General features: G+C 47.5%; 1 protein-coding gene across 1 annotated transcript in view; it reads left to right on the top strand.

Moving 5' to 3' along the window:
- BARD1 (BRCA1 associated RING domain 1) overlaps positions 1-25,976 on the top strand; it is a 158,059-nt gene that overhangs the window by 29,335 nt on the left and 102,748 nt on the right. The window lies entirely within an intron of this gene.

Raw genomic sequence — 25,976 nt, 5'->3', positions numbered from 1 at the left:
TCATAGGCCCGTCTGTCAGAAATCAGGCAAGCCTATATAATCCGCTCAATGCAGTGCCAGAGTATAGATTAATTTATGTTTCCGCTGCTTCCTGTCATAAAGGGGTCTATTTACTAAGCCGTGAATGGAGATAAAGTACTAGCCAATCGGCTCCTGTCATTTTCAAACCCAGCCTTTGACATGGCAGTTAGACACTGATTGACTGGTACCTTATCTCCGTCTACTTTATCTCCATCCAAGGCTTAGTAAATAGACACCTTAATTCTTCAGTGTTCCAGTCCTGGCTTGTTTTTTTCATCTACACTTCCTGATCCAGCATTTATACCTGGCTCCAATGTCATGACTCGTCCCAATTCCTTTTTCACTTCCTGATGTGGCACTACATTGTTACATAGTAACTAAGGTTGAAAAAAAGACAATTGTTCATAGAGTTCAACCTATTTGTGGTCTCCTATGCAGTCTTATTATAGGACTAGTTATTTCTCTGACGTCCTAGTGGATGCTGGGAACTCCGTAAGGACCATGGGGAATAGACGGGCTCCGCAGGAGACTGGGCACTCTAAAAGAAAGATTAGGTACTATCTGGTGTGCACTGGCTCCTCCCTCTATGCCCCTTCTCCAGACCTCAGTTAGTATCTGTGCCCGGCCAGAGCTGGGTGCTCCTAGTGGGCTCTCCTGAGCTTGCTAGAAAGAAAGTATTTGTTAGGTTTTTTATTTTCAGTGAGACCTGCTGGCAGCAGACTCTCTGCTACAAGGGACTGAGGGGAGAGAAGCAAACCTACCTGCTTGCAGCTAGCTTGTGCTTCTTAGGCTACTGGACACCATTAGCTCCAGAGGGTTCGAACACAGGGCCTGACCTCGATCGTCCGTTCCCGGAGCCGCGCCGCCGTCCCCCTTGCAGAGCCAGAAGACAGAAGAGAAGCGATGAAATCGGCGGTAGAAGACTCCTTTCTTCATTAAGGTAGCGCACAGCACTGCAGCTGTGCGCCATTGCTCCCACAGCATACCACACACTCCGGTCACTGTAGGCTGCAGGGCGCTGGGGGGGGCGCCCTGGGCAGCAATTATAATACCTTTTGGCATAAAATACACATAAAACAGTCTGTTAACTGTATATGTGTAAAAAACCCCGCTATTAAGTTACAGAAAACGCGGGACAGAAGCCCACCTCTGAGGGGGCGGGGCCTTCTTCCTCGGCACACCAGCGCCATTTTCCCTTTACAGCTCCGCTGGAAGCAGCTCCCCAGGCTCTCCCCTGCAGTACAGTAAAAAAATGTGTTGGGGAATGTGTTCCCTCAAGCGCTAATCATTTAACACAGAAATGAACATAAAATGGAAAATGCAATACATTCCTTATCTTGAAATGAACATCCAGAAAAAGAATCCGTCCTTTATCAGTGTGTGTCCCCTTAGACAAGTTTGCATATGAAACGAAAGAAGAGGGGATATCATGTGTAGTACATTCACAAATTTAATGATACATCACACACATGAAATGGACATTTAACATTCAACAGAAATCCATCTGACAAAAATAACTGACAATAGGGACTTGCACTGTCCTGTTAGGGGGAGAGTCAGAATAATTACCAGCGGGTCTGAGAACCGGTGGTGTAACAGTTCTCAAACAAGTTCTTTAAAGGTTACCAATCGTCTCTCCGGAAAAGTCAATTGGAGCCAGTTTCTGGTAGTCACTCAGCAATCCAGATGTAACAACAGGAACTTGCAAAGTCCACTATTGGTCCCCCAAATAACCACCTGGTGGTTATTTGGGGGACCAATAGTGGACTTTTTATGTTCATTTCTGTGTTAAATGATTAGCGCTTGAGGGAACACATTCCCCAACACATTTTTTTACTGTATTACAATTGGAGTAACGTGGAGAAATACTCCGTGTGGGTTTGTGTGTACCTTAAAGCTGCTGGTGGTATTTCTGCGCAATTTCAGATAACCCGAAAAGAACCCTTTTGTTTAGAATCTAGTTTTTTCTCCCCTGCAGTATCCTGATACAAGAAGGGTAAAAAAGAGAGGGGGGGGCACATAAATTTAGGCGCAAATAAGATATTTAAGCAGCTATTGGGTAAATCACTTTTTATAGTGTGAATCCCTGTGATATATAGCGCTGTGGTGTGTGCTGGCATACTCTCTCTCCCCAAAGGACTTTGTGGGGTCCTGTCCTCAGTCTGAGCATTCCCTGTGTGTGTGCGGTGTGTCGGTACGGCTGTGTCGACATATTTGATGAGGAGGGTTACGTGGAGGCGGGGCAGATAAATGTGGTGTCGCCCCCGACGGGGCCGACACCTGATTGGATGGATATGTGGAAGGTCTTAACCGACAGTGTCAACTCCTTACATAAAAGGTTCGATGACGCAGCAGCCTTGGGACAGCCGGGGTCTCAGCCCGCGCCTACCCAGGCGACTCAGAAGCCGTCGGGGGCTCATAAAACTGCAATGAAAGATGTATTGCACATTTCTGACATTAACCCGGTTACCACCAAGAGGGGTATTATGTTTGGGGAGAAAAAGCAGCCAGTGACTTTTCCCCCATCTGATGAATTAAATGAATTGTGTGAAGAAGCGTGGAGTTCCCCTGATAAGAAACTAGTGATTTCTAAGAGGTTACTGATGGCGTACCCTTTCCCGCCAACGGATAGGTTACGTTGGGAAACATCCCCTAGGGTGGACAAGGCGCTCACACGCTTATCTAAAAGGGTGGCACTGCCGTCTCAGGATACGGCCGCTTTAAAGGAGCCTGCGGATAGAAAGCAGGAAGCTATCCTGAAGTCTGTGTATACACACTCTGGTACTCTACTGAGACCTGCTATTGCTTCAGCCTGGATGTGTAGTGCTGCAGCAGCATGGACTGATACCCTGTCGGACAACATTGATTCCCTCGACAGGGATACTGCTTTGCTAACCCTCGAACATATAAAAGACGTCGTCTTATATATGCGGGGCGCCCAGAGGGACATTTGCCTGCTGGCATCTAGAATTAATGCAATGTCTATTTCTGCCAGGAGAGTGTTATGGACTCGGCAGTGGACAGGTGATGCTGATTCTAAAAAACACATGGAGGTTTTGCCTTATAAGGGTAAGGAATTGTTTGGGGACGGTCTCTTGGACCTCGTATCCACAGCAACAGCTGGGAAGTCGACTTTTTTGCCTCGGGTTCCCTCACAGCCTAAGAAAGCACCGTATTATCAAGTGCAGTCCTTTCGGCCTCAGGCAAGCGGGTCAGAGGCGCATCCTTTCTGGCCAGAGGCAAGGGTAGAGGAAAGAAGCTGTACCAGGCAGCCAGTTCCCAGGAACAAAAATCCTCCCCTGCTTCCACTAAGTCCACCGCATGACGTTGGGGCTCCACAGGCGGAGCCAGGTGCGGTGGGGGCGTGTCTCCGAAACTTCAGCAACCAGTGGGTTCGCTCACAAGTGGATCTATGGGCTGTACAAATTGTATCTCAGGGATACAAGCTGGAGTTCGAGGCGACTCCCCCTCGCCGTTACCTCAAATCTGCCTTGCCAGCTGCTCCCAGGGAAAGGGAGGTAGTACTGGCGGCAATTCACAAGCTGTACCTCCAGCAGGTGACAATCAAGGTCCCCCTCCTTCAACAGGGAAGGGGTTACTATTCCACAATGTTTGTGGTACCGAAACCGGACGGTTCGGTGAGACCCATTCTGAATTTAAAGTCCTTGAACACTTATATAAAGAAATTCAAGTTCAAAATGGAATCGCTCAGAGCGGTCATTGCAAGCCTGGAAGAGGGGGATTTTATGGTGTCGCTGGACATCAAAGATGCTTACTTGCATGTCCCCATTTACCCACCTCACCAGGAGTACCTCAGATTTGTGGTACAGGATTGTCATTACCAATTCCAGACGTTGCCGTTTGGCCTGTCCACGGCACCAAGAATATTTACCAAGGTAATGGCCGAAATGATGATACTCCTTCGGAAGAAGGGAGTTGTTATTATCCCGTACTTGGACGATCTCCACATAAAGGTGAGGTCCAGAGAGCAGTTGTTGGTCAGCATAGCACTCTCTCAGGAAGTGTTGCAACAGCACGGCTGGATTCTGAATATCCCAAAGTCGCAGCTGATTCCTGCGACGCGTCTTCTTTTCCTGGGCATGATTCTGGACACAGAACAGAAGAAGGTGTTTCTCCCGGTGGAGAAGGCCCAGGAATTGTCATCTCTGGTCAGGGACCTCCTGAAACCAAAACAGGTGTCGGTGCATCACTGCACGCGAGTCCTGGGAAAGATCGAAGCAATTCCCTTCGGCAGGTTCCATGCAAGGATCTTTCAGTGGGATCTGTTGGACAAATGGTCCGGATCGCATCTTCAGATGCATCGGTTGATCACCTGGTCCCCAAGGGCCAGGGTGTCTCTGCTGTGGTGGCTGCAGAGTGCTCATCTTCTCGAGGGCCGCAGGTTCGGCATACAGGACTGGGTCCTGGTGACCACAGATGCAAGCCTCCGAGGATGGGGGGCAGTCACTCAGGGAAGAAACTTCCAAGGACAGTGGTCAAGTCTGGAGACTTCACTACACATAAATATACTGGAACTAAGGGCCATTTACAACGCCCTGAGGCAAGCAGAGCCCCTGCTTCAAAACCAACCAGTACTGATTCAGTCAGACAACATCACGGCGGTCGCCCATGTAAACCGCCAGGGCGGCACAAGAAGCAGGATGGCAATGGCAGAAGCCACAAGGATTCTTCGATGGGCGGATAATCACGTGCTAGCACTGTCAGCAGTGTTCATTCCGGGAGTGGACAACTGGGAAGCAGACTTCCTCAGCAGGCACGACCTCCACCCGGGAGAGTGGGGACTTCATCAAGAAGTCTTCACACAGATTGTAAATCGCTGGGAACTGCCACAGGTGGACATGATGGCGTCCCGCCTCAACAAAAAGCTAAAAAAAATATTGCGCCTGGTCAAGGGACCCTCAGGCGATAGCTGTGGACGCACTAATGACACCGTGGGTGTACCAGTCGATTTATGTGTTCCCTCCTCTTCCTCTCATACCCAAGGTACTTGGGATAGTAAGAAAGAGAGGAGTAAGAACTATACTCATCGTTCCGGATTGGCCAAGAAGAACTTGGTACCCAGAACTACAAGAAATTATCTCAGAGGACCTATGGCCTCTGCCTCTCAGACAGGACCTGTTACAGCAGGGGCCCTGTCTGTTCCAAGACTTACCGCGGCTGCGTTTTACGGCATGGCGGTTGAACGCCGGATCCTAGCGGAAAAGGGCATTCCGGATGAAGTTATTCCTACGCTGATAAAGGCTAGGAAAGACGTGACAGCAAAACATTATCACCGTATATGGCGAAAATATGTTGCTTGGTGTGAGGCCAGGAAGGCTCCTACAGAGGAATTCCAGCTGGGTCGATTCCTGCACTTCCTACAGTCAGGAGTGACTATGGGCCTAAAATTAGGATGCATAAAGGTCCAGATTTCGGCCCTAGCTATTTTCTTTCAAAAAGAACTGGCTTCACTGCCTGAAGTTCAGACGTTTGTTAAGGGAGTGCTGCATATTCAGCCCCCTTTTGTGCCTCCAGTGGCACCTTGGGATCTTAACGTTGTGTTGGATTTCCTGAAATCACACTGGTTTGAGCCACTTAAGACCGTGGAGCTAAAGTATCTCACGTGGAAGGTGGTCATGCTGTTGGCCTTGGCTTCAGCTAGGCGTGTGTCAGAATTGGCGGCTTTGTCATGTAAAAGTCCGTATCTGATCTTCCATATGGACAGGGCAGAATTGAGGACTCGTCCCCAATTTCTCCCAAAGGTGGTATCAGCGTTTCATTTGAACCAACCTATTGTGGTGCCTGCGGCTACTCGGGACTTGGAGGCTTCCAAGTTGCTGGACGTAGTCCGGGCTTTGAAAATTTGTGTTTCCAGGACGGCTGGAGTCAGGAAAACTGACTCGCTATTTATCCTGCATGCACCCAACAAGCTGGGTGCTCCTGCTTCAAAGCAAACTATTGCTCGCTGGATCTGTTGCACGATTCAGCTGGCACATTCTGCGGCTGGACTGCCGCATCCTAAATCAGTAAAAGCCCATTCCACGAGGAAGGTGGGCTCTTCTTGGGCAGCTGCCCGAGGGGTCTCGACTTTACAGCTTTGCCGAGCTGCTACTTGGTCGGGTTCAAACACATTTGCTAAATTCTACAAGTTTGATACCCTGGCTGAGGAGGACCTTGAGTTTGCTCATTCGGTGCTGCAGAGTCATCCGCACTCTCCCGCCCGTTTGGGAGCTTTGGTATAATCCCCATGGTCCTTACGGAGTTCCCAGCATCCACTAGGACGTCAGAGAAAATAAGAATTTACTCACCGGTAATTCTATTTCTCGTAGTCCGTAGTGGATGCTGGGCGCCCGTCCCAAGTGCGGACTTTCTGCAATACATGTATATAGTTATTGCTTCACTAAAGGGTTATTGTTATGAGCCATCCGTACAAGGAGGCTCAGTTGTTGTTCATACTGTTAACTGGGTATGGTTATCACAAGTTGTACAGTGTGATTGGTGTGGCTGGTATGAGTCTTACCCTGGATTCCAAATCCTTTCCTTGTTGTGTCAGCTCTTCCGGGCACAGTTTCCCTAACTGAGGTCTGGAGGAGGGGCATAGAGGGAGGAGCCAGTGCACACCATATAGTACCTAATCTTTCTTTTAGAGTGCCCAGTCTCCTGCGGAGCCCGTCTATTCCCCATGGTCCTTACGGAGTTCCCAGCATCCACTACGGACTACGAGAAATAGAATTACCGGTGAGTAAATTCTTATTTCTCTAACGTCCTAAGTGGATGCTGGGGACTCCGTAAGGACCATGGGGAATAGCGGCTCCGCAGGAGACTGGGCACATCTAAAGAAAGCTTTAGGACTAACTGGTGTGCACTGGCTCCTCCCCCTATGACCCTCCTCCAAGCCTCAGTTAGATTTCTGTGCCCGACGAGAAGGGTGCACACTAGGGGCTCTCCTGAGCTTCTTAGTGAAAGTTTTAGTTTAGGTTTGTTATTTTCAGTGAGACCTGCTGGCAACAGGCTCACTGCATCGAGGGACTAAGGGGAGAAGAAGCGAACTCACCTGCGTGCAGAGTGGATTGGGCTTCTTGGCTACTGGACATTAGCTCCAGAGGGACGATCACAGGCCCAGCCTGGATGGGTCCCGGAGCCGCGCCGCCGGCCCCCTTACAGAGCCAGAAGAGCGAAGAGGTCCGGAAAAATCGGCGGCAGAAGACGTTCCTGTCTTCAATAAGGTAGCGCACAGCACTGCAGCTGTGCGCCATTGCTCTCAGCACACTTCATACTCCGGTCACTGAGGGTGCAGGGCGCTGGGGGGGGCGCCCTGAGACGCAATAAAACATGATAAAAATACCTTACATGGCAAAAAATACATCACATATAGCTCCTGGGCTATATGGATGCATTTAACCCCTGCCAGAATATACAGAAAAACGGGAGATAAGGCCGCCGAAAAGGGGGCGGAGCCTATCTCCTCAGCACACTGGCGCCATTTTCCCTCACAGCTCAGTTGGAGGGAAGCTCCCTGGCTCTTCCCTGCAGTCACTACACTACAGAAAGGGTTAAAAAAAGAGAGGGGGGCACTAATTAGGCGCAGTATTAAAACATACAGCAGCTATAAGGGGAAAAACACTTATATAAGGTTATCCCTGTATATATATATATATATAGCGCTCTGGTGTGTGCTGGCATACTCTCCCTCTGTCTCCCCAAAGGGCTAGTGGGGTCCTGTCCTCTATCAGAGCATTCCCTGTGTGTGTGCTGTGTGTCGGTACGTTTGTGTCGACATGTATGAGGAGAAAAATGATGTGGAGACGGAGCAGAGTGTCTGTAACAGTGATGTCACCCCTTAGGGGGTCGACACCTGAGTGGATGTACTGTTGAAAATTACGTGACAGTGTCAGCTCTGTATAAAAAACAGTGGTTGACATGAGACAGCCGGCTACTCAGCTTGTGCCTGTCCAGACGTCTCATAGGCCGTCAGGGGCTCTAAAGCGCCCGTTACCTCAGATGGCAGATACAGACGCCGACACGGATACTGACTCCTGTGTCGACGGTGAAGAGACAACCGTGATTTCCAGTAGGGCCACACGTTACATGATTGAGACAATGGAAAATGTTTTATACATTTCTGATAATACGAGTACCACCAAAAAGGGGTATTATGTTCGGTGAGGGAAAAACTACCTGTAGTTTTCCTGAATCTGATAAATAAAATGAGGTGTGTGATGATGCGTGGGTTTCCCCCCGATAACAATTGATAATTTCTTAAAAAGTATTGGTGTATACCCTTTCCCGCCAGAGGTTAGGGTGCGTTGGGAAACACCCCCTAGGGGGGATAAGGCGCTCACACGCTTGTAAGAACAAGGGCTCTACCCTCTCATGAGATGGCCGCCCTTAAGGATCCTGCTGATAGAAAGCAGGAGGGTATCCAAAAATGTATTCACACACACATACTGGTGTTATACTGCGACCAGCAATCGCCTCAGCCTGGAGGTGCAGTGCTGGGTTGGCATGGTCGGATTCCCTGACTGGAAATATTGATATCCTAGATAAGGATAGTATATTATTGCCTATAGAGCATTTAAAAGATGCATTTCTATATATGCATGATGCACAGCGGAATATTTGCCGACTGGCATCAAGTATAAGTGCGTTGTCCAATTCTACCAGTAAAATGGTCAGGTGATGCGGATTCCAAACGGCATTTGGAAGTATTGCCTTTGAAAAGGGACATTTGGGGTCGGTCTTTTAGACCTGGTGGCCACGGCAACAACTGGGAAATCCACGTTTGTACCCCAGGTCGCCTCTCAAAATAAGACGCCGTATTATCAGGCGCAGTCCTTTGTTGGCAAGCGGACAAAAGGTTCCTCTTTTCTGCTCGTGACAGAGGGAGAGGAAAAAGGCTGAAGAGATTAGCCAGTTCCCAGGAACAGAAACCCTTTCCCGCCTCTGCCAAGCCCTCAGTATGACGCTAGGGCCTTACAAGCTCAGGCACGGTGGGGGCCCGTTCTCAATGAATTTCAGTGCGCAGTGGGCTCACTCGCAAGTAGACCCCTGGATCCTTCAGGTAATATCTCAAGGGTACATATTGGAATTCGAGACGTCTCCCCCTCGCCGTTTCCAAAAGTCGGCTTTACGGATGTCTCCCTCTGACAGGGAGGCAGTTTTGGAAGCCATTCACAAGCTGTATTCCCAGCAGGTGATAATCAAGGTACCCCTCCTGCAACAAGGAACGGGGTATTATTCCACACTATTGTGGTACCGAAGCCAGACGGCTCGGTGAGACCGATTCTAAATCTAAATCTAAAATCTAAAATCTTTGAACACTTACATACAGAGGTTCAAATTCAAGATTGAGTCACTCAGAGCAGTGATTGCGAACCTGGAAGAAGGGGACTACATGATGTCTCGGGACATCAAGGATGCTTACCTTCATGTCAAAATTTACCATTCTCACCAAGGGTACCTCAGGTTATGGTACAGAACTGTCACTATCAGTTCAGACGCTGCCGTAGGGATGGTCCACGGCACCCCGGGTCTTTACCAAGGTAATGGCCGAAATGATATCCCTTCGAAGGAAGGGAATTTTAGTTATCCCTTACTTGGACGATTCCCTGATAAGGGTAAGATCCAGGGAACAGTTGGAAGTCGGTGTAGCACTATCTCAGGTAGTGTTGCGGCAGCACGATTGGATTCTCAATATTCCAAAATCGCAGCTGGTTCCGACGACTTGTCTTCTGTTTCCTAGGGATGTTCCTGGACACAGTCCAGAAAAAAGGTGTTTCTCCCGGAAGAGAAAGCCAGGGAGTTATCCGAGCTAGTCAGGAACCTCCTAAAACCGAACCAAGTCTGAGTGCATCAATGCACAAGGGTTCTGGGTAAAAATGGTGGCTTCCTACGAAGCAATCCCATTCGTTAGATTCCACGCAAGAACTTTCCAGTGGAACCTACTGGACAAATGGTCCGGGTCGCATTTTCAGATGCATCAGCGGATAAAGAATACTCGGTGAAGCGCTACCATTCAACAGCATAAATAAATTTATTATTAAAAAACATATATAAAAACTGTCACAATTCAGTGAAATAAGCCCAATATCCTGTATTATAGTAAGCTCATATATTATGTATCAAACAATCATAACACAAATGGTAACAATGTATACGTATATGATAGAAACTCCTTAGGAGAAAGAAAACCACCTATATTCTGGTGGAGACTGCAGCATTTATAATTAGATGACCCTCATTGTGTTAAGCTCCATGCATGGACTATTTAGTCATGTAGATTTTCTTTAGAAGTCCATCCGTTTTTAAATGATGTAGGTGTAGTGTGATTATAATCTAACCACCATTTGATAGAGAGCTTAAATGCTCGCAGTGAGTTACTTCCAACGGAAATTACGGTTTATTGGGTAGCTCTAATGGACATGCTTCCATATGTAGATGACTTTAAGCTGTAATAGCTATTTGAAAAAGTCCCGTATGTACGGCTTACCCAAACCTTTCCGTGATGAGAAGATTGATTGCTATCTCCTGTATATCGGTGGGCGCCGGCTGCCCACACTCAGGTCCTGCTGTGCGTCGATGTCCGGACGCTGATAGGGAACCAGATGGAGATCAACCTTCAAGTGCTGGTGTCGGAGCGTGGATGTAGACCTGTATTGCATAAGCTCGTAGCTCCGTCTGCGGGAGCCGCCGAACACCCTTGTGCACTGATGTAGAAGCGCAGCTTGATGTCCCCAGGCCGTGCGCTTATGTTCTATTAGCGGGAGCCGTTGAACACACTCCTTGTGTGTGGATGCTTTGAGGAGCTCAGGATATCGGGTCGACGTCGGGCGGATGCTTGACGCGTTTCTCAGCCACAAAACAGGGGCTGTTTCATCAGAAGGCATCAGCGGATAACCCTGTCACCAAGGACAAGGGTATCCATCCTGTGGTGGTTGCAGAGTGCTCATCTTCTAGAGGGCCGCAGATTCGGCATTCAGGACTGGGTCCTGGTGACCACGGATAAATATCCTGAAGCTAAGGGCCATTTACAATGCTCTAAGCTTAGCAAGACCTCTGCTTCAAGGTCAGCCGGTGTTGATCCAGTCGGACAACATCATGGCAGTCACCCACGTAAACAGACAGGGTGGCACAAGAAGCAGGAGGGCAATGGCAGAAGCTGCAGGGATTCTTCGCTGGGCGGAAAATCATGTGATAGCACTGTCAACAGTATTCATTCCGGGAGTGGACAACTGGGAAGCAGACTTCCTCAGCACGACCTCCACCCGGGAGAGTGGGGACTTCACCCAGAAGTCGTCCACATGATTAAAAAACTCGACAGGTATTGCGTCAGGTCAAGAGACCCTCAGGCAATAGTTGTAGACGCTCTGGTAACACCGTGGGTGTACCAGTCAGTGTATGTGTTCCCTCCTCTGCCTCTCATACCCAAGGTACTGAGATTGATAAGATGGAGAGGAGAAAGCACTATATTCGTGGCTCCGGATTGGCCAAGAAGGACTTGGTAACCAGAACTTCAAGAGATGCTCATGGAGGATCCGTGGCCTCTACCTCTAAGAAGGGACCTGCTCCAGCAAGGACCCTGTCTGTTCCAAGACTTACCGCGGCTGCGTTTGACGGCATGCCGGTTGAACACCGGATCCTGAAGGAAAAAAGGCATTCCGGATGAAGTCATCTATATCCTGATCTAAAGCCAGGAAGGATGTAACCGCAAAAACATTATCACCGCAATTGGCGAAAATATGTTGCGTAGTGCGAGGCCAGTAAGGCCCGACGGAGGAAATTCAACTGGGTCGATTCCTACATTTCCTGCAAACAGGAGTGTCTATGGGCCTGAAATTGGGGTCCATTAAGGTTCAGATTTCGGCCCTGTCAATTTTCTTCCAAAAAAGAACTAGCTTCAGTCCCTGAAGTTTAGACGTTTGTAAAAGGGGTACTGCATATACAGCCTCCTGTTGTGCCTCCAGTGGCAATTTGGGATCTCAAAGTAGTTTGGGTTCCAAAAGTCACATTGGTTTGAACCACTTAAATCTGTTGAGTTAAAATATCTCACATGGAAAGTGGTCATGCTGTTGGCCCTGGCCTGGGCCAGGCGCGTGTCAGAATTGGCGGCTTTATCCTGTAAAGGCCCTTATCTGATTTTCCATTCGGACAGGGCGGAATTGAGGACTCGTCCTCAGTTTCTCCCTAAGGTGGTTCCAGCGTTTTCACCTGAACCAACCTATTGTGGTGCCTGCGGCTACTAGGGACTTGGAGGAATCCAAGTTGCTGGATGTTGTCAGGGCCCTGAAAATATTTCCAGGACGGCTGGAGTCAGGAAATCTGACTCGCTGTTTATCCTGTATGCACCCAACAAGCTGGGTGCTCCTGCTTCTAAGCAGACTATTGCTCGTTGGATTTGTAGTACAATTCAGCTTGCACATTCTGTGGCAGGCCCCTGCCACAGCTAAAAATCTGTAAAAGCCCGTTCCACAAGGAAAGTGGGCTCATCTTGGGCGGCTGCCCGAGGGGTCTCGGCTTTACAACTTTGCCGAGCAGCTACTTGGTCAGGGGCAAACACGTTTGCTAAATTCTACAAATTTGATACCCTGGCTGAGGAGGACCTGGAGTTCTCTCATTCGGTGCTGCAGAGTCATCCGCACTCTCCCGCCCGTTTGGGAGCTTTGGTATAATCCCCATGGTCCTTACGGAGTCCCCAGCATCCACTTAGGACGTTAGAGAAAATAAGAATTTACTTACCGATAATTCTATTTCTCATAGTCCGTAGTGGATGCTGGGCGCCCATCCCAAGTGCGGATTGTCTGCAATACTTGTACATAGTTATTGTTAAAAAAATCGGGTTATTATTGTTGGGAGCCATCTTTTCAGAGGCTCCTCTGTTATCATACTGTTAACTGGGTTCAGATCACAAGTTATACGGTGTGATTGGTGTGGCTGGTATGAGTCTTACCCGGGATTGAAAATCCTTCCTTATTGTGTACGCTCGTCCGGGCACAGTATCCTAACTGAGGCTTGGAGGAGGGTCATAGGGGGAGGAGCCAGTGCACACCAGTTAGTCCTAAAGCTTTCTTTAGATGTGCCCAGTCTCCTGCGGAGCCGCTATTCCCCATGGTCCTTACGGAGTCCCCAGCATCCACTACGGACTATGAGAAATAGAATTATCGGTAAGTAAATTCTTATTTTTTTATGTTAGGACTAGTTATATTAACTATAATGCGTGCCTACGCACCATAACCCTGAATATCTTTATCCAATAGGAATTTTATCTAACCCATTCTTAAAGGTGTTGACTGAGTCCGCAGTTACTAATCTCTCAGGCAGGGAATTCCAAACACGTATTGTCCTTGCTGTGAAAAAACCTTTTCGCCTCAGTATGCGGAAACTCCTCTCCTCTAACCTAAGCGAGTGACCACGTGTCCTCTGTGCTGATCTTATAGAAAACAGGTCCCTCCTAAGCTCTGTGTATTAACCCCTTATATATTTGTACATGTTGATCATGTTCTCCTGTGTTCCCAACCATGGCTCATGCATTTCTTCTGTCCATATTGAACTACCTTTAGTCACCCTCCGCAGCAATGGCCAAACCTCCTTGCAGGGCTACCTGGTGAATATCGGTGGTCTGGTATGCCTCTGACTTGCAATAAGGAGTCAATCTTTTTCAAGATCTGTTTAATTTCCTCAATACTATGAGCATGATGATGAATAGGGGGAGAGAAAAAAAAAAGCACATGGGGGGGGGGGGGGGGGGAGAAAATAGGAGGGCATGTCAATGAGACAAAGAGACTTATACGTATTACGTAATACTATAGTTCTATTTGTGTGTGCTACCTCTGTATTTAGCCTGAAATGATTATTTTGTTTTCCTCATTTGCATTCCCTTTTCTCTAACGTCCTAAGTGGATGCTGGGGACTCCGTAAGGACCATGGGGAATAGCGGCTCCACAGGAGACTGGGCACATCTAAAGAAAGCTTTAGGACTAACTGGTGTGCACTGGCTCCTCCCCCTATGACCCTCCTCCAAGCCTCAGTTAGATTTCTGTGCCCGACGAGAAGGGTGCACACAAAGGGGCTCTCCTGAGCTTCTTAGTGAAAGTTTTAGTTTAGGTTTGTTATTTTCAGTGAGACCTGCTGGCAACAGGCTCACTGCATCGAGGGACTAAGGGGAGAAGAAGCGAACTCACCTGCGTGCAGAGTGGATTGGGCTTCTTGGCTACTGGACATTAGCTCCAGAGGGACGATCACAGGTCCAGCCTGGATGGGTCCCGGAGCCGCGCCGCCGGCCCCCTTACAGAGCCAGAAGAGCGAAGAGGTCCGGGAAAATCGGCGGCAGAAGACGTTCCTGTCTTCAATAAGGTAGCGCACAGCACTGCAGCTGTGCGCCATTGCTCTCAGCACACTTCATACTCCGGTCACTGAGGGTGCAGGGCGCTGGGGGGGGGCGCCCTGAGACGCAATAAAACATTACAGAAATACCTTACATGGCAAAAAATGCATCACATATAGCTCCTGGGCTATATGGATGCATTTAACCCCTGCCAGAATATACAAAAAACCGGGAGATAAGGCCGCCGAAAAGGGGGCGGAGCCTATCTCCTCAGCACACTGGCGCCATTTTCCCTCACAGCTCAGTTGGAGTGAAGCTCCCTGGCTCTTCCCTGCAGACAGAAAGGGTTAAAAAAAAGAGAGAGGGGGGCACTAATTAGGCGCAGTATTAAAACATACAGCAGCTATAAGGGGAAAAACACTTATATAAGGTTATCCCTGTATATATATAGCGCTCTGGTGTGTGCTGGCATACTCTCCCTCTGTCTCCCCAAAGGGCTAGTGGGGTCCTGTCCTCTATCAGAGCATTCCCTGTGTGTGTGCTGTGTGTCGGTACGTTTGTGTCGACATGTATGAGGAGAAAAATGATGTGGAGACGGAGCAGAGTGTCTGTAACAGTGATGTCACCCCCTAGGGGGTCGACACCTGAGTGGATGTACTGTTGAAAATTACGTGACAGTGTCAGCTCTATATAAAAAAACAGTGGTTGACATGAGACAGCCGGCTACTCAGCTTGTGCCTGTCCAGACGTCTCATAGGCCGTCAGGGGCTCTAAAGCGGCCGTTACCTCAGATGGCAGATACAGACGCCGACACGGATACTGACTCCTGTGTCGACGGTGAAGAGACAACCGTGATTTCCAGTAGGGCCACACGTTACATGATTGAGACAATGGAAAATGTTTTTATACATTTCTGATAATACGAGTACCACCAAAAAAGGGGTATTATGTTCGGTGAGGGAAAAACTACATGTAGTTTTCCTGAATCTGAGAAATAAAATGAGGTGTGTGATGATGCGTGGGTTTACCCCCGATAACAATTAATAATTTCTTAAAAAGTATTGGCTGCATATCCTTTCCCGCCAGAGGTTAGGATGCATTGGGAAACACCCCCTAGGGGGGATAAGGCGCTCACACGCTTGTAAGAACAAGGGCTCTACCCTCTCATGAGATGGCCGCCCTTAAGGATCCTGCTGATAGAAAGCAGGAGGGTATCCAAAAAAGGTATTTACACACATACTGGTGTTATACTGCGACCAGCTATCGCCTCAGCCTGGAGGTGCAGTGCTGGGTTGGCATGGTCGGATTCCCTGACTGGAAATATTGATATCCTAGATAAGGATAGTATATTATTGCCTATAGAGCATTTAAAAGATGCATTTCTATATATGCATGATGCACAGCGGAATAATTGCCGACTGGCATCAAGTATAAGTGCGTTGTCCAATTCTACCAGTAAAATGGTCAGGTGATGCGGATTCCAAACGGCATTTGGAAGTATTGCCTTTGAAAGGGGACATTTGGGGTCGGTCTTTTAGACCTGGTGGCCACGGCAACAGCTGGGAAATCCACGTTTGTACCCCAGGTCGCCTCTCAAAATAAGACGCCGTATTATCAGGCGCAGTCCTTTGTTGGCAAGCGGACAGAGGGAGAGGAAAAAGGCTGAAGAGATCAGCCAGTTCCCAGGAACAGAAACCCTTTCCCGCCTCTGCCAAGCCCTCAGTATGACGCTAGGGCTTTACAAGCTCAGGCACGGTGGGGGCCCGTTCTCAATGAATTTCAGTGCGCAGTGGGCTCACTCGCAAGTAGACCCCTGGATCCTTCAGGTAATATCTCAGGGGTACATATTGGAATTCGAGACGTCTCCCCCTCGCCGTTTCCAAAAGTAGACTTTACCGACGTCTCCCTCTGACAGGGAGGCAGTTTTGGAAGCCATTCACAAGCTGTATTCCCAGCAGGTGATAATCAAGGTACCCCTCCTGCAACAAGGAACGGGGTATTATTCCACACTATTGTGGTACCGAAGCCAGACGGCTCGGTGAGACCGATTCTAAAATCTTTGAACACTTACATACAGAGGTTCAAATTCAAGATTGAGTCACTCAGAGCAGTGATTGCGAACCTGGAAGAAGGGGACTACATGATGTCTCGGGACATCAAGGATGCTTACCTTCATGTCAAAATTTACCCTTCTCACCAAGGGTACGTCAGGTTATGGTACAGAACTGTCACTATCAGTTCAGACGCTGCCGTAGGTATGGTCCACAGCACCCCGGGTCTTTACCAAGGTAATGGACGAAATGATATCCCTTCGAAGGAAGGAAATTTTAGTTATCCCTTACTTGGACAATTCCCTGATAAGGGTAAGATCCAGGGAACAGTTGGAGGTCGGTGTAGCACTATCTCAGGTAGTGTTGCGGCAGCACGATTGGGTTCTCAATATTCCAAAATCGCAGCTGGTTCCGACGACTTGTCTTCTGTTTCCTAGGGATGATCCTGGACACAGTCCAGAAAAAAGGTGTTTCTCCCGGAAGGGAAAGCCAGGGAGTTATCCGAGCTAATCAGGAACCTCCTAAAACCGAACCAAGTCTCAGTGCATCAATGCACAAGGGTTCTGGGAAAAAATGGTGGCTTCCTACGAAGCAATCCCATTCGTTAGATTCCACGCAAGAACTTTACAGTGGATCCTACTGGACAAATGGTCCGGGTCGCATTTTCAGATGCATCAGCGGATAACCCTGTCACCAAGGACAAGGGTATCCATCCTGTGGTGGTTGCAGAGTGCTCATCTTCTAGAGGGCCGCAGATTCGGCATTCAGGACTGGGTCCTGGTGACCACGGATGCCAGCCTGCGAGGCTGGGGAGCAGTCACACAGGGAAGGAATATCCAGGGCTTAGGGTCAAGCCTGGATACATCACTTCACATAAATATCCTGAAGCTAAGGGCCAGTTACAATGCTCTAAGCTTAGCGAGACCTCTGCTTCAAGGTCAGCCGGTGTTGATCCAGTCGGACAACATCATGGCAGTCACCCACGTAAACAGACAGGGTGGCACAAGAAGCAGGAGGGCAATGGCAGAAGCTGCAAGGATTCTCCGTTGGGCGGAAAATCATGTAATAGCACTGTCAACAGTATTCATTCCGGGAGTGGACAACTGGGAAGCAGACTTCCTCAGCACGACCTCCACCCGGGAGAGTGGGGACTTCACCCAGAAGTCGTCCACATGATTAAAAAACTCGACAGGTATTGCGCCAGGTCAAGAGACCCTCAGGCAATAGTTGTAGACGCTCTGGTAACACCGTGGGTGTACCAGTCAGTTTATGTGTTCCCTCATCTGCCTCTCATACCCAAGGTACTGAGATTGATAAGATGGAGAGGAGTAAGCACTATATTCGTGGCTCCGGATGGGCCAAAAAGGACTTGGTAACCGGAACTTCAAGAGAGGGCTCACGGAGGATCCGTGGCCTCTACCTCTAAGAAGGGACCTGCTCCAGCAAGGACCCTGTCTGTTCCAAGACTTACCGCGGCTGCGTTTGACGGCATGGCGGTTGAACACCGGATCCTGAAGGAAAAAAGGCATTCCGGATGAAGTCATCCCTATCCTGATCAAAAGCCAGGAAGGATGTAACCGCAAAAACATTATCACCGCAATTGGCGAAAATATGTTGCGTAGTGCGAGGCCAGTAAGGCCCGACGGAGGAAATTCAACTGGGTCGATTCCTACATTTCCTGCAAACAGGAGTGTCTATGGGCCTGAAATTGGGGTCCATTAAGGTTCAGATTTCGGCCCTGTCAATTTTCTTCCAAAAAAGAACTAGCTTCAGTCCCTGAAGTTTAGACGTTTGTAAAAGGAGTACTGCATATACAGCCTCCTTTTGTGCCTCCAGTGGCAATTTGGGATCTCAATGTAGTTTGGGTTCCAAAAGTCACATTGGTTTGAACCACTTAAATCTGTGGAGTTAAAATATCTCACATGGAAAGTGGTCATGCTGTTGGCCCTGGCCTAGGCCAGGCGCGTGTCAGGATTGGCGGCTTTATCCTGTAAAGGCCCTTATCTGATTTTCCATTCGGACAGGGCGGAATTGAGGACTCGTCCTCAGTTTCTCCCTAAGGTGGTTCCAGCGTTTTCACCTGAACCAACCTATTGTGGTGCCTGCGGCTACTAGGGACTTGGAGGAATTCAAGTTGCTGGATGTTGTCAGGGCCCTGAAAATATGTTCCAGGACGGCTGGAGTCAGGAAATCTGACTCGCTGTTTATCCTGTATGCACCCAACATGCTGGGTGCTCCTGCTTCTAAGCAGACTATTGCTCGTTGGATTTGTAGTACAATTCAGCTTGCACATTCTGTGGCAGGCCTGCCACAGCTAAAATCTGTAAAAGCCCGTTCCACAAGGAAAGTGGGCTCATCTTGGGCGGCTGCCCGAGGGGTCTCGGCTTTACAACTTTGCCGAGCAGCTACTTGGTCAGGGGCAAACACGTTTGCTAAATTCTACAAATTTGATACCCTGGCTGAGGAGGACCTGGAGTTCTCTCATTCGGTGCTGCAGAGTCATCCGCACTCTCCCGCCCGTTTGGGAGCTTTGGTATAATCCCCATGGTCCTTACGGAGTCCCCAGCATCCACTTAGGACGTTAGAGAAAATAAGAATTTACTTACCGATAATTCTATTTCTCGTAGTCCGTAGTGGATGCTGGGCGCCCATCCCAAGTGCGGATTGTCTGCAATACTTGTACATAGTTATTGTTACAAAAATCGGGTTATTATTGTTGGGAGCCATCTTTTCAGATGCTCCTCTGTTATCATACTGTTAACTGGGTTCAGATCACAAGTTATACGGTGTGATTGGTGTGGCTGGTATGAGTCTTACCCGGGATTCAAAATCCTTCCTTATTGTGTACGCTCGTCCGGGCACAGTTTCCTAACTGAGGCTTGGAGGAGGGTCATAGGGGGAGGAGCCAGTGCACACCAGTTAGTCCTAAAGCTTTCTTTAGATGTGCCCAGTCTCCTGCGGAGCCGCTATTCCCCATGGTCCTTACGGAGTCCCCAGCATCCACTACGGACTACGAGAAATAGAATTATCGGTAAGTAAATTCTTATTTTTTTATTCTGCACAGTATATTTTCTTTATCAAACAAAAGTATTAATGCAGAAATTCATCACTTGTATATTTCACCTTCATTATACTCCTACATTACTCAGCATTATGTTTGTTTTTTTGCAATCCTGAGGATGAGAATTTGGGGTGGCTAATTGGCTTTTATAATGAGCTTTGATGAGCTAATATACCAAGGAGTTGTACATTGATGCTAGATATGTAATTACAGGTGCAGATATGGGCCTGCTCTCCCACTGGCTTTGGCTAAATCTAGGAAGTGTTATCTAATGAGATGTGGTATTGCACAGTGACCTTTTACCCATGCACAAAATAAACGGACTTTGGGCCTAATTCAGACCTGATCATATCAGCAAATTTGTTAGCTAATGGGCAATACCATGTGCACTGCAGGTGGGGCAGATATAACGTGCAGAGAGAGTTAGATTTGAGTGGGTTATTTTGTTTCTGTGCAGGGTAAATACTGGCTGCTTTATTATTACACTGCAATTTAGATTTCAGTTTGAACACACCCCACCCAAATCTAACACTCTCTGCACATGTTACATCTGCCCCCCCTGCAGTGCACATGGGGGATAATTCTGAGTTGATCGCAGCAAGTTTGTTAGCTAATGGGCAAAACCATGTGCACTGCAGGAGGGGGGGGGGGGGGGGGGGGGGGGGGGGCAGATGTAACATGTGCAGAGAGAGTTAGATTTGGGTGGGTTATTTTGTTTCTGTGCAGGGTAAATACTGGCTGCTTTATTTTTACACTGCAATTTAGATTTCAGTTTGAACACACCCCACCCAAATCTAACTCTCTCTACACCTGTTATATCTGCGCCTCCCCCCCCTCCCCTGCAGTGCATGTGGTTTTGCCCAACTGCTAACAAATTTGCTGCTGCGATCAGATCTGAATTAGGCCCTTTGTTGCAGAAAAGGAGCTCAGCAAGAATGAGAATACAGTTCAAATGAGTTATACAAAAATAAAACTGTCATACTATTGTAAGGAATGGGGTCCTTTTGTCCCATAGTTAACATGCCCCCTAGCTAAGTCTTGACTGGGTAGTAATAAAATTATATAGGCTATTGTCGCCAATTCAAAAGTAGGTGCCACACAGGTTTGAAGTGAAAATTATTCCATAAAGTGAGTTAATCTCCTGTTTGTTCTCGTAACTTTCTGCTTGCTTGGAGAAGTCCCATTATATACGTATCGATAATAGAACATCCATGAGTTCTATCACCTGAGCATACTGTCATGATAAACCCACCGTGACACTAGCAATTGCTGCTCACTAAATTTGTGGCGTAGAGTCTCTAATGGGAATTCTCTTCTCTGAGAACCCCCGCAAGAAAGTGGCAGACTGACAGACTGATGCTGTGTCATCTGCCAAGATTATGGCTGGCAGCTGGGGTACTGAAATAACAACACAGTTTTATGCAGATTGATGTGAGACTGATAAACAGACATTTAATTAATAACGTATAATGCTATATTTTAAGAATTTACACAGATGTAGGAATCAAAGGCATTCACAATAACAACTCCATAAACAGGGTGCTCCGTCACTCTCCCGGCGCAAGGTTGGAGACTAAGAGTGAATAAGAAAGACCCACCCTACATGCTTGTGATATATCACATTGATTGAAAAAAACGCAAGGTTGGAGACTAAGAGTGAATAAGAAAGACCCACCCTACATGCTTGTGATACATCATATCGATTGTGAGTGCCATATATAGGGGGCAACCCCGGCATTTTTTTCTTCACTTGGTGACGGAGCACCCTGTTTATGGAGTTGTTATTGTGAATGCCTTTGATTCCTACATCTGTGTAAGTGTGTGGGGAAGGGGAGTGTCTTGTCCCCGTCAAACTGATACACTTTTGAAAATTTACCTAGGACGACGACATAATATTGTTTCTTGAGATGGTTTCACATTACATAGTTGTGTAAGTGTACTGGAAGGGGGAGTTCCCCAACACATGATAAATCTTCCCTTGTACTAACAACATAAGAAGGGAGAGTGACTATATAAATTATCTGGAAGTAATACACGAGGATCTCGGTGCCTATTTATTTTCTCTTGCATGTACGAGGACATTCCGTGAGGAATTGAAGAGAGAGAATTTCAAGACGCATCTCATATAAATTATTAAGGGAAGTGTTCAAGTGTGAGCGCCTGAGCGCTATATTTTGATTTCTTTGTATATTGTCTGTTCTTTGGAATTGTTTGTGGTTCCTGTTCAAAATATTTCTCAGGTTGCTCCACAATAGCGCATAGAGGCACCTCAAAACCTTTTTTCAGAATATTTTAAGAATTAACTACTTCATTTTATTACAGTATCTTCGTAGGCCTTAACTTCTTCGCTAAAAGATTCCTATGTGATATTTTCTTTTAATTGCGTTCAGTGTCTGGATCTGGTATTCTCTGACACTTTCTTGGGTTACCAGTAAGTATGGGGTTTGTCTGCTGTCACTGGCCAATCATTACTACTGCCACTTGGCAAACTTAGCCATGCCGTCTGTGTCAACAGCGCATCACCTTGGTGCCCCCCAGTTTTAGAAATGTGCCACTGGCCCCAATGGTCTCCTTTCCCAACACCTAGAACCTGTTAAAGCCTAGTAGTATGTAGAACCGCTGTATCACGTCTTCCGTGTGTCTGAGAGGATAAACCCAGGGATGCGCATGGAGACAGAAGACGACCGGTAACCAGGACCTGCATGTCTTAAGCATCATGGTCACTACCGGCAAGTGACGTCCATTTGGGGAAATTAAACACATGGCAGTGACTTCCCATGTCACCTAGAATATTACTCTCTCCTACCTTGTTTGTCCTCCGGTTGACGTAAGACCGTGTGATATTTAATCTATGGTTTATAGATCACACTGGAGTAGAAACAAATATTTCCCAGTTACTTTTTAATCTGTTTATTTTCTAAATGAAAATCTAACGTTTTAGAAATGGCTTTTCCTTCTATCTTTTAAGATTCTTGTGTGATTTTTCAATTATAATTACTTTAATAGTGTACAATGTCTGGATTGGCAGTACCTTTTGTCACACTTCATTTAATCACCAGGAGATAATTAAACTGTGAGATATAAATATGCTTCAGATGGTAATTATGCCTTTACTTGTATCTCTTTTTGATGGGCGATTTCACCCTTAAATAATGCTGCCAATTTTTATTCTTATTTTTTTTTTTATATGTACACGTTTATAATTTTATTAGTTCTTTATGTTGTGTCTATACCATCTCTAAAACGGACCTACAGTATCTCTACTTCATAGGGGATGTTCTTCTTTTTAAAGGTCTCTACTACTAAGGGAACTGTTTGCAAGGGCTAGGTATGCTGTCCCGGTAGTCGCGATGCCAGTGGGTGACATGACTGACACCGGCATCCCGACGGTGGAGGCGCTAAGTATTTTTAAACACCCCCCCCCCCCCCCCCCCCCCCTCAGTGGCTAACACTGACCTCTCCTTGTGCCTAACCCTAACATACTCCCCTATTTTTACACTCTGGATGTCGGCGTTCCGTCTTCCAGCGCCGGTGTCCTGAGTGTGAATAGCCTAATGCTTATCTTAGTGGTGTATCCTTGGCATACTATAGAAGAGATACACGTGTGACCCTCTTTATATCCTGTGTGCGTGTGGCAAGGCTGTGTTTATGCTGTATGGGTCTACATCAGATTGTGTGGTTTTGCTGTGCAGCCGTTGTTAATCAGTTTGCTGATGGCCTGAATTAGATATGGGAACATCTTCTATATGCAGCCTTCTTGGTGGTTTTCAGTTGCTCACTATAGTATAATAGCAGTGTTCTATTGTCACACCTGAATGCGACAGATCAGTTATCGCTTTGTAGAAGTATTTGAACATGACAAATGGGGTAAGCTAAGAATCTGCCAGGAAGAATGTCTTGCTGATTCTCCTGGCATGGAAAACTGCTCAACTAAAAAGCCCATCACTTGGGACACATTGTTTAATATGTATATATATATATATATATATAAGTGTCCCAAGTGATGGGCTTTTTAGTTGAGCAGTTTTCCATGTAATATATATATTATTTGTTGGAATTTATATTTTGTTTTGTTTTTTTTAGCAAAGGAACATTACTTAAGTGTGAAAATGTCCAAAATGATTACAAATAAATGAAAGGCCTAATCTAAAGGTGCATACACACTAGATGACGTGCTCTATGAGCGACGTCGTCTACTGTTTCCCCCTCCTAGGCCGGGCGGTCAGCGTCTGGCCATACACACTGAGCGATATGACGTTCATATCGCTCAGTGACCTCACACAGCGGCCGGGCAGTGCAGGCAGCTCCTGGATGACAGTCCATATTGAAAATGCATGTACGGCCGACAACGATGGCCGTTAACGACCCGCGGGGCCTTGCATCGATCGTCATCGCCGGCATATACACTTGCCGAGAAAGTGAACAACGTCGCTCAGGAAGGGTGAAAATTAGCGACGTCGCTCATTTTCTTGGCAAGTGTGTATGCACCTTAAGTATAAGCCAAAATTTTAAGACGTAAACAGCATTTCTGTTTACAATAATAACAGGACAGGTTTCCTCTACCACCCTGTTGGGTTACTAGTATTCATGTAGTTCCTTGTGGTGACTGATCGCTATTGGTGGCATCGCTTGGCCAGACCAGCCATTTGCCAATTGCACCAACACCTGAAACCACTTGCTTTTTGGGTGGTATATCTCTAGCTGCTATTGCATATTTTTGCTGATAGTTTTGGGCATTTCTTTCTGTCCGCTTCCTTTGGATCTGAATTGCTGGGTTACAGAAGGCCTGAATCAGAGATGGACGCAATGTGTTATGATGTTTGTGTAAAAGTCGCAGTGTTCATGTACAGCCATGGTCTTACTGTGTTGGTCGCAGTGAGAATTTATTCGCAAAGCGATTGACACCATTTGTGGTGGCTATAAAAACGCAGGCGCATCACGACTGTTTAGGGGACGCGCATCTGCCTACGACATCAATCCCGTGCGCCGTCAACAGGGCTCCAGCGTCTGTCTCTACGGCCGCTGGTTGCACTTTGTATGCAAGCAGCGCTTCAGAGACTCCACCAGTAGACGTCTTAATTTAAATCCCGGTGGCTGCACCATTTGCATTTCTCTATCGTCCTAAGTGGATGCTGGGGTTCCTGAAAGGACCATGGGGAATAGCGGCTCCGCAGGAGACAGGGCACAAAAAAGTAAAGCTTTTACCAGATCAGGTGGTGTGCACTGGCTCCTCCCCCCATGACCCTCCTCCAGACTCCAGTTAGATTTTGTGCCCGAACGAGAAGGGGGCAATCTAGGTGGCTCTCCTAAAGAGCTGCTTAGAGAAAGTTTAGCTTAGGTTTTTTACTTTACAGTGAGTCCTGCTGGCAACAGGATCACTGCAACGAGGGACTTAGGGGAGAAGTAGTGAACTCACCTGCGTGCAGAGTGGATTTGCTGCTTGGCTACTGGACACTAGCTCCAGAGGGACGATCACAGGTACAGCCTGGATGGTCACCGGAGCCGCGCCGCCGGCCCCCTTGCAGACGCTGAAGAGAGAAGAGGTCCAAAATCGGCGGCTGAAGACTCCTGAGTCTTCATAAAGGTAGCGCACAGCACTGCAGCTGTGCGCCATTTTCCTCTCAGCACACTTCACACAACAGTCACTGAGGGTGCAGAGCGCTGGGGGGGGCGCTCTGAGAGGCAAATAAAAACCTTATTAGAGGCAAAAAATACCTCACATATAGCCCACAGAGGCTATATGGAGATATTTAACCCCTGCCTAACTTCAAAAATAGCGGGAGACGAGCCCGCCGTAAAAGGGGCGGGGCCTATCTCCTCAGCACACAGCGCCATTTTCTCTCACAGAAAAGCTGGAGAGAAGGCTCCCAGGCTCTCCCCTGCACTGCACTACAGAAACAGGGTTAAAACAGAGAGGGGGGGCACTGATTTTGGCGATATTGTATATATATAAAAGATGCTATAAGGGAGAAACACTTATATAAGGTTGTCCCTATATAATTATAGCGTTTTTGGTGTGTGCTGGCAGACTCTCCCTCTGTCTCCCCAAAGGGCTAGTGGGTCCTGTCCTCTGTCAGAGCATTCCCGGTGTGTGTGCTGTGTGTCGGTACGTGTGTGTCGACATGTATGAGGACGATGTTGGTGAGGAGGCGGAGAAATTGCCTGTAATGGTGATGTCACTCTCTAGGGAGTCGACACCGGAATGGATGGCTTATTTAGAGAATTACGTGAGAATGTCAACACGCTGCAAGGTCGGTTGACGACATGAGACGGCCGACAATCTATTAGGACCGGTCCAGGCGTCTCAGAAACACCGTCAGGGGTTTTTAAAAAACGCCCATTTACCTCAGTCGGTCGACACAGACACAGACACGGACACTGAATACAGTGTCGACGGTGAATAAACAAACGTATTTCTCATTAGGGCCACACGTTAAGGGCAATGAAGGAGGTGTTACGTGTTTCTGATACTACAAGTACCACAAGAAAGGGTATTATGTGGGAGTGGAAAAAACTACCTGTA

The sequence above is a fragment of the Pseudophryne corroboree genome, chromosome 7 (genome assembly GCF_028390025.1).
Source record: "Pseudophryne corroboree isolate aPseCor3 chromosome 7, aPseCor3.hap2, whole genome shotgun sequence".
NCBI lineage: Eukaryota > Metazoa > Chordata > Amphibia > Anura > Myobatrachidae > Pseudophryne > Pseudophryne corroboree.
Note: the sequence above shows the minus strand (reverse complement) of the source record. Positions and strands in the feature narration are given on the sequence as shown.